We start from the raw sequence: 10,165 nt of genomic DNA, 5'->3' as shown, positions 1-10,165 counted from the left end.
TGAATTTCGGAGCTTAGAGATGACACCCCGGTCACCGACAGGCCTGGACAGCCGGGTGCTAAGGATACCTGTCCAATAAACAAAATGAAGGACACAAATGAAAATATGAATATGAAAGCTAGGGCGTTCCCTCCATGCGACGCGCAGGGTGTAGACCTCCATCCTGTGAAAAATAAAGTAAAGGTCAAAGCAAAGAAGACAAGACTGGCAAGTTTGAATATTGGGACGCTTAAAGGTAAGACGAGAGAATTGGCATCAATGTTGAACAGGAGAAAAGTTGATATAGCGTGCATACAAGAGACGAAATGGAAAGGACAGAAGACTTTGATGATTGGAGATGGGTATAAATTGTACTATAATGGACTTGTTAGCAATAGGAACGGTGTCGGCATCATCCTCAGTCAAGATCTAACCTCCTCAGTTGTAGAAGTCAACAGGATCTCTGATAGACTAATGAAGATAAAACTCTGCATTGGTCAATCAATACTACACATCCTATCAGTATATGCTCCTCAAACGGGTTGCAAGGAAGAAGAGAAAGATGACTTTAGAGCTATCCTTGATGAAGCCGTAATGGAAATCCCTAAGGATGACCTAGTCATAATTGGTGGTGACTTAAATGCGCATGTGGGGAAAGCAAGAGATAGCTACAAAAGGCATCATGGTGGTTTTGGATACGGAGAAAGAAATGATGAAGGAGAGCACGTACTGAAATTTGCGCAAGCCTTCGACCTTGCCTTAACCAACACCTACTATAGGAAAAAAGATAGTCATTTAATAACATATGAAAGTGGTACTAGGAAAACACAGATAGATTACATGCTAATCTCTCGCAGAAGATTAAAAGATGTAATAGACTGCAAAGTCATCCCAGGAGAAGATATCGCCGCGCAACACAAGCTACTAATCATGGATTTATAAATCTCAAATAAATCCACTCAAAATAAGATAAAACTGGAACCATGCATCAAATGGGGCAAATTAAAAACAATGACAGATGCCTTTGCAATCAATGCAAACATTGAAACAATAAATTGCTCACAAGTCAGTGAAAAAATATGGACAGACCTTTCATCCAGATTAATAGACACTGCAAAATCGACGCTAGGCTTGACAAGAGGAGGCAACAAATCACACAAAGAACTATGGTGGTGGAATCAAGAGGTACAAACCACTATACAGGAGAAAAAAGCCCTTTATAAAATATGGTACAAATCCAAAAATGCAGATGACAAGTCAAGATACAAAAAATCCAAGAGATTAGCTACAAAGGCGGTGGCTAGGGCCAAATCTATGGCATACGATGACATGTACGAAGATCTACATACCAAAGAAGGGCAAAATAAAATATACAGATTAGCCAAACAGCGAGAAAAGAACTCTAGGGATATAAACGGAGCTCCGAAAGTAATCAAAAATAAAGATGGGAAATTGATAATAAAGGAAAAAGAAATAATGAATAGATGGAAAGAATATTTTCAGGAGCTTCTCAACTTTAATTCCCACATATTGCATCTCGACGAACACTCCCCTTGTCAAAACCTTGTACAACCTATAACAGAACAAGAAATAATCACATGCCTCAAGCATATGAAAAACAACAAAGCTAGGGGTCCAGACGATATTCCAATAGAAAGCCTTAAAGCACTAGGAGATGATGGAATACATCTCCTCACAAATCTGTACAATAAAATACTTGGAAATGAAGAGGTCCCCCAAAAATGGAGGCAGAGCTATCTAGTTCCTATCTTCAAAAATAAAGGGGATCCACACAATTGTCAAAATTACAGGGGCATAAAACTAATGTCACACTGTCTAAAACTATACGAAAAAATAATAGAAAAAAGATTAAGAGATATAATCGAAATAGGAGAGACACAGTTTGGCTTTATGCCTGGAAGATCAACAACCGATGCTATCCATGCAATTAGGCAAATGAGTGAAAAATACAGGGAAAAGAACAAAAAGCTACACATGGTCTTTCTCGATCTAGAAAAGGCCTTCGATAGAATCCCAAGAAAACTTATCTGGTGGGCGCTACGCCACAAAAAAGTTCCCGAAAAATATATAAGAATAATAGAGGATATGTATATGGGACATACAACAATGGTCCGTAGCACAACAGGTACTTCAGTAGGCTTCACAATAGCCGAAGGAGTTCATCAAGGGTCGGCTCTCAGCCCACTTCTCTTCATTACAGTAATAGATGTATTAGCACAGTCTATACCTCAAACAGTCCCGTGGAATATGATATTTGCAGATGATATTGTGATACTTGCCGAATCCAAGGATGAAATGAAAGAAAGGTTAGTGAATTGGATAAATATCCTAGAAACGCACGGATTAAAAGTAAATAGAGAAAAGACGGAGTATATGGTGATAGGAGGAGATGAAACGGAGAGTATTGATATAAATGATTGGCAGATATCCGCAATTGAAAGCTGCAAATATTTGGGCTCCACTATACAAACAAACGGCACAATAGAAAAAGAGATAAAGAATAAGATTAATCAAGGGTGGTTAAAGTGGAGATCTTTATCTGGAGTGCTATTTGACAAAAGAATCCCACACAAATTAAAGGGAAAAATTTACAGTTCCATAGTACAACCAACTATTCTATATAGTTCGGAAACATGGCCAACCAAAGAATCAGACGAGTGAAGTCTACAAACTATGGAGATGAGAATGCTGAGGATGATTGCTGGGGTAACAAGAAAGGATAAGGTGCGCAGTACAAGAATACTAAATAGTTTAAAGGTAGTGCCCATTAAGACTAAGTTAATGGTAAACAGACTTAGGTGGTATGGGCACACAATGAGAAGGCCTATGAACTACATAGGAAATAAAGTTGAAAGATTGGAAGTGATGGGCAAACGTAAAAGAGGAAGGCCAAAACTTCAATGGGGCCATAAAGTTAGAGCCAATATAAAGAAGTATAAAATAGATAAAAGAGATTGTACGAATAACATAAAGTGGAGAGAGATGTTGAAGGAGCTTACCACCAGAAAAGGTGAAAGCTAAAGAGAAAAAAAAAAAAAAAATTTTGAGGTGTTTTTATTTAAATATTGGAAAACATTAGAATTTTATCTTAAAATAAATGACATATAATAATATCTATACTGACGATACATTCATGATAATGCATCTGATAGTGGTCAAATCAGCTAAACCTGCCATTTTGGTAACCCATATAGTAATTATTCTCATGCTAAAACTAATATTAAATTGATAACTTGATTCCTTATTAACTCAATGATCAGTCTATAACAAAGTTTACGTTTAGGAATAAATTGGCCTCTCGTTTAAAATTTTTAATAATGATATGCGTAACCAAATGGCGTCCTCAGCTGTTTTTATTGATATACACTTTTAATGAATGCATCGTCAGTCTAGGTACTATTATATATCATTGGCTATACAAAAAAATTGTTCATCTGTATACCAGTATGTAAATATCACCTACTGTAAAGATCCGAGTGAGAATCCTTCGAGGAACAATGTTTTTTGCTGAAGCCAACTAGGTGGTTCTGTGCTGAAAAGTGTAATATATAGAATATCGGAAGCGATTACGTGATTTCGTTAATATATGTTAAAATAAAAGTAGGTCTTAATGTTTTTATATAATAAAAAATGGATTGTTGATTAACAAATTTTTATAACTATGAACCAACGTTATATATATAGCATAACTCTATAAAAATAAGGGAAGGGGGGGGGGAGGGAGGGGGGGGGAGGGTGTTAATATATATTTTATAATTCTCGGAGGTCTGCAAAGTTCAGAATTTTGAGCTCTGTCCGAATTTTTTCAAAAATAAATATTTTCAAACACGATACTTCATGAGTTTTTTTTTTGGATTTTATATTTTAAATCTGGGGCCCCGCGAATCTTATGATGCTCATGGCGAATCTTATGATGCGCATGCCTCTAAAAAAAGGATATATATATATTATTTTCAAATGTATGTTCATTTGATTTTAAGTTTTTTGTAAAAAAAGTTTTGTGGATACTTTAAAAAAGTAGCGCTATAGCACGTTACCTTTAATAGTTACTTTTACAAGTATCGCTGATTTATGTATGGCTGATTTAAATGGTTATCCTTTGAGTTAAAATTTTAATTATCGCGATTGATACTAAACACCCCCTCCCTCCACCTTTAACCCAATGTTAGAGGGCGCTGAGTTTGAAAGGTCACTAGTGTTGTTAAATACCTCGAATTGGGTCGATTTTTCAAAATGGTCCGATTATGATTTTAGCTAAAAATATATGCATCGAGATTTGGCATATAGAGGTTCAAGCAGATCTGCCAGCTATGATCGCAAAATCCATTAGGCTTACATAATGTTAATGTGGGTTATTATCTTAATCGGGGTCGGGCCGGTTTTTAAAACCGATCCGAATCCGGCTTTTTAACGATACTAGTAAGTCACTGTAAAAAATCATAATCTAAGAAAACGACAATATTATATATTGGAAGTTAATATCTTGCTTATTCCTATCTAACCTAATTTTCACAATGTATGAATATTGAATTGAGAGTATTTATTTAAAAAAAACTAAACTATATTTAACACTAGAAAAGCCTCTTAATAAAGGACAAAGATTAACCCCAGTATTATATTAGAAAAGAAGGGAGCTAATAAGATCAGAGCACTGATTAAAATTACCCTCCCCCCCCCCCTCTTCCCTCATGTTAGCAGAGCCAAATTAAGAAAAGTAATCAAAGAAAAAACTATTTTTAGAAAAATTATACTTTGGGAAATTGGATAAATAATAAGAAACGATTTGCCTAAACTATGTTCGCAAAGTTCATTTGAACATAAATTCCGTCCACATTTCTGATTGGCTTATTTAATAGCTGCAAATTATTGTTTTCTTAAATATTGTTAAAATATTAACTTGGTAATTATCTGATATATTAAATAAATACATTAAATAGAATAATAACTTGCAAATGATTTAGATCCATTTTTGACAGATGGTGGATACCAAAGTATTATCAAAATCTACCCACCCTAATGAACATATTTTAATATTATTCTATTGAAGTTTAAATTTTTTTTTTACAAAATTGCTTGTTATTACAATAATTATAATTGAAAATTATAATATTTTACGTAATAAATTGTTTTCATTTTAATATAAAAATTGACCTTACACGCGTAGAAACCTAATAACTTTAATTTATATCTTTAATAGGGTTAAAATAAAAATTTATTCAGACATAAACAAATTTTAACTCGTAAATTATAAAGATAATTTTAAAAAATAAAAAGCCATTGCTGCCAAAATATAAAAAGTTTAAAAAGAATGGTTATTTTCTCATCATTTAAAAAAATTTATACTAATTTTTAATAATTATTATTTAAAAACCTAATGATAAAATGAAGCTCACAAAGAGAAATAAAGTTTATAAAAACAATTTTGTTCTAAAATTTTGAACAAATATAAGTTGAAAGGTCAATTTCAAAAAACACAAAAAAACATACTAAACCAACCCATCTTATACGTACTACGTAAAATTTATATAAAAGACGATATATAAAGTTTAGAATTTAAATATCAAATTTAATAAAGATAAATATTTTAGATACTGAAAAATTATTTTATAGAATTTAAATTATCATTTAAATCTCTTGTTATACTACAAAATATTCCTGGATTTTTCGAGTGGTAATTATTTCTCTAAACTTATTTTGTTATTACAAACGCCCAAAATAGTCGAACAAAATTTTTGCCTTTGCCATATATATATAGGTTGTCTTTCAATAGTTGAGCGTAAAAAATACCGAATAAAATTTTCCGATCCTTTTTCTAAGAGGTTTTTGCTAAATATCCATTAAAAAATGGGGAATTATATGATTTAAAATTATGCATATATTTTTTTAAAAATATGTTTATTTCATTAACCAATAGGGAATCATGTTAACAAAATTGAATAACTACTTTAAATTTTTTAGCCTCGTTTAATGGCAATTTTTCGAAAATAAAATTTTGCATGATTATTTTCCCCTTTTGTATTTTATACATATTTTTAGAGTTAGAATTTGTTGAAATTGTTTCAATCAAAGGGCTAGAAATAAAATATTACCTAAGCTTCAAGATTTTGTTCTACAGATGGCCAAACTTTTCAGCCATCGATATGCTAAATCTTCTAGGTTTAGTTGATATTTATTTTTTTGGCTAAGATCCTTAGCAACCATAGTGGAAAAAAAAATATACAAAGGTATAAGCGTTTAAAGATCCCCAGGAAATATATATTTGTGGAAGTTAAAATCTTAGTAATCAAAAATAATGGTAAATTTTTCAATATGTAAACTTAAAGTAACTTAAATTAATTCTCCATGTTTTGAGTTTAATTTTTTATTATTTTTAACCTTGGGAGGTTAAACATTCCAACTAAAAAAAATATATGAACATATTAAGCCTTGTATTTTGTTATTCAGCTATCTTCGCACAGTTAAAAATAACAAATTCTATAGAAAAGTTTGGGGAGTGGGAAAACTTCAGCTTATATTAAAATATAATTTTTTTGTCGCGAAAAAACATATTCTTTAAAGATTTCCAAGAAAAACTAACAGAAATGAAAAGTAAAATATTTTCGATTCTCCTCATCGGTATACTGGCATTGATGATTTTTGCGATCGATGTTACTGAAGGTAAAATAATATAAAAATATATATATACTAAATGCATCCCAGCATCCAATGCTGATATTGTTTACTTTTCGTTAGCTCTTATCTTAGCTTTGGATAATGAATAATATTATTTTATTTTCCTCTTTTTTTAGCTCAATGCGTGATTACGATCAATGGAACGGATTTCACGCCCAGTTTGACTCCTGTTTATATTTCCTATTATGGTAACGACCAAAAAAACACATCTCTTATATAATAAATATTTATTTCTTACATAATAAATTACTTGAAAAAAGGCAATGAATTCCCAATGACAGATCTCGTTAATATGGATGTCAGTACTTGCAAATTTCAGATATCTATGTATATCTATACCCCAGAAACACAGATAAGTAAATTATCTTGAGCATTACATTTATATGTAAATTTTTATGTCTCTTTTGATTATTGAATTGATATCTAATATTACTATTATAAATCATTCATTTTAGCCGCAACAAATACTGGCTTGAATTATGAATACCTTAATGGTGTTGAATCAGGAAATACAACATGTCCCAATGTAGATATAACTATGGTTAAAGGTGAGATATTCGGTTTGTACCAAAATTTAACATTAAAATTGGATGTTAAGCTTAAAGACCCCGCAACGGTCGTTGTTGTAAGATAAATATATATATATACATATATCATTATTCATATTAAAAATATAATTTTAGATTAATACAAATAGCGTTGAAGTTAGCATTGGTTACAGCCTTTTTGAGTAAACGGACTCTAATGTTTAAAATTCTTCAAATATTTTTTTTTAATAAATATATTTTTAATATTATTATTATTGTATAATTTCTAATGGGAAAAAATAAATGAATTTTTATATTTTATACAATCAAAATTATAAAAAAAACTAATAAAAAGTCTTAAAAGGGTTAATAAAAGATTTGATTACGCGTCGCTTGGTTTAGTCACTTCCTTTAAATGGCAGCCGTCAATCAATTGTGTTACGATTTTTTTTATTTTCACTCACAAATTTTATTAAACAATTTTTTTTGAATATTAATAAACTAACCTTGATCACTATTTCTACAACCTTTTAACGCTCTTAGCATCCAAGAGTTAACTCTATCTCCTATCGTTAGTGTCCAAGAGATTAGTATTAAAATTATCCGAATTGGGTTCAAAAAACGGTACTATTCTTGCTTCCGATGAAATGATTGTACCTCTGTACTTCCATGCCTAAACAAAATTCCCAATTGTTTAATAATATATTTAGAATAAAAATTAACATTAGTTATATCGTCAGCAGTATAAAAATATGATTCTCTTAATATAACCATTTCTTAAAATTTTTATGGTCAAATTTCAGCTTGTTCGTTTCTTTTTTCCATATAATATATAAATATATATTGCCAAAACTTAATAACTACAAAAAATCTTATCTTTTGTTACCTTCCCCGTTTTCAAATGACATAAAGCAGCCTTGTCTAAATATTATGTTAGCGGGTAATTTGTGGAATTCAAGCTATATGCTAAGATCATTCAAGAATGTTAGAAATCGTAGGGAGTAGGGGATCGATCTCTACACATCCTGCAAATGAATATTCACAATTTTATTGAGCACATTTTATAAAAATTCGATATATGATTTTGTCCAAAATTCATTTCAGTACTTGTAAAACCCCATCTATAAATTTCGTATCATTTGATCATAAAATTTTGAGTTATTTTGAATTGTCTACTTTACCTGGATTAAGAGTAATCAGACAGAGTTTACATATTATTAAGGATAAAAAAAACACAAATGAATAAAAAAACAAACTTTGTTTTTTATGTTTTTTATAAAATATTAATCTCACGGAAAACTTATAATTCTAAATTTAAAATTTTATCATAAACTTTTCGTTTCTCAGAATTATTTTATATATTTTCTCATCTTGTTAAAAAATTGTGTCATAATTTTATAATTTTTTTTATTAAAAAAAATGGAAAATTTTGAATAATGTTTAAAATTTCGTTTTAAAATGACATTTTAAACTTGTGCGTTTTTTTAAGTTTTATGTTTCGAAAAATAAATGCTTTTGTTTTTTTGTTTTTTTACTTCTAGAAGTATTGCATGATTATCAACATTATATAAGTACCAAAAAAAAGAGGAAAATGAATTGAAAATGATATATTTTGGCAAAATATTTCCATAAATAATATTTTTGGACTTTAAAAAAAAGTATTTGCAGGAGTAAAAAGGCTTAATTTTTTAATCATCTTTATGAAGTGAAAGTAGGGGGGGCTTATAAGCATCGAGGGAGAAAAACCTAATAAAAACAAGTTAGAACTGAGTAAAATTTATCCAAATTTTTAGCCTTCGTTGATACCAACCTCTTTCGATTTATACTTAGCATTCTTACCCTATTAAGATCTCATACCTTCTAACGGAGTGTATTCAAAAATGGGTCTAGTACCCACCTTGGGGTGAGAAGATATTTCATTCTACTTCATAGATATGCAATATTCTCTTTCAATATCTAAACATGCCATGAATTCGAAAGAAGTGATAGAAATAGCATAGAAGGTCTAATCATAACCGAGTTGTTACCTAGTAAACACTACATTATTTGTAGCGGCACATCTTGACCTTTTTTCAAATTGAATTGCTCACTTCACTTTTATAGCAAAATAAAACATATATAATAGACAACTTTGGATGATATTCACCCTAGACCGCAGATTATATACTCTTCTAATAAGATTACTTAAATTTATATGAACCAGCGACATCGATGTAATCATTTAACAAGTTTCTACCCTCGCTATCATGACCTCGTATTTTTCTAGGTTGCTACTTCTTTCTATCAAATTTCTTATAAGCATGAATTTGATAGATTTTTTAAAAAACGATCCTATTAAGAATTAAGCCAAAAGAATATTATATATGCCCGGAAATTTTATTCATAGAAGATTGAGTTAACAATTAAATAAATTGTTGGCAAGCTGTAAGAAACTTTGATTAGTTAGGGTTTGACTATAATACTAAATTAAGTAATATTGTAATAATTCTTCTTGAATAAGACATTTTAGTCTAAAATCTGAATATTATAAGAATAGATGACAAAACTCTCTTGCCAAACATCGAGGCTTAAATAATATGATTTTAGCTAATATCTTAAGTGGGACCTTCTTTCTTAAAATAAACCAAAATGTGACTTTTTAACAAAGCTAATTGCTGCCATACTATGTAGATTAGTTCTTACTTTCGACTTTATGAATATAACATCATTGCTCGTTTTCATATATAAATGGCCTATAATTTATATTTTTCATATTATATTTAGTCTAATTATTTAAAAATATAAGCACGAGATGCCTAAATTGTCAATATTTTTTATTTATGATACTAAAATTGATCGTAATTCTCATGAGTGGAGATGTGAACCTAGAAATTTAACTTTACAAGATTCATATATTACAAACAAGTGTATAAACTGTTTAGTTTATCATATTTAAAAGGTTCATATATATATATCATGTAAAAAGT

The 10,165-nt window shown here is 30.1% G+C and overlaps 1 long non-coding RNA gene across 1 annotated transcript; it reads left to right on the top strand.

Annotated features, from left to right (window-relative positions):
- The first annotated feature begins 6,608 nt into the window (after positions 1–6,608).
- LOC135929380 (uncharacterized) lies at positions 6,609–7,028 on the top strand. Its single transcript, XR_010572577.1, has 3 exons — positions 6,609–6,657; positions 6,789–6,860; positions 6,933–7,028. It is a non-coding gene; the product is annotated as an uncharacterized LOC135929380 (long non-coding RNA).
- Positions 7,029–10,165: the final 3,137 nt, after the last annotated feature.

This window comes from Gordionus sp. m RMFG-2023, chromosome 5 (genome assembly GCF_954871325.1).
Source record: "Gordionus sp. m RMFG-2023 chromosome 5, tfGorSpeb1-WG-v2, whole genome shotgun sequence".
NCBI lineage: Eukaryota > Metazoa > Nematomorpha > Gordioida > Chordodea > Parachordodidae > Gordionus > Gordionus sp. m RMFG-2023.
This window is presented reverse-complemented; position numbering and strand designations above follow the sequence as displayed.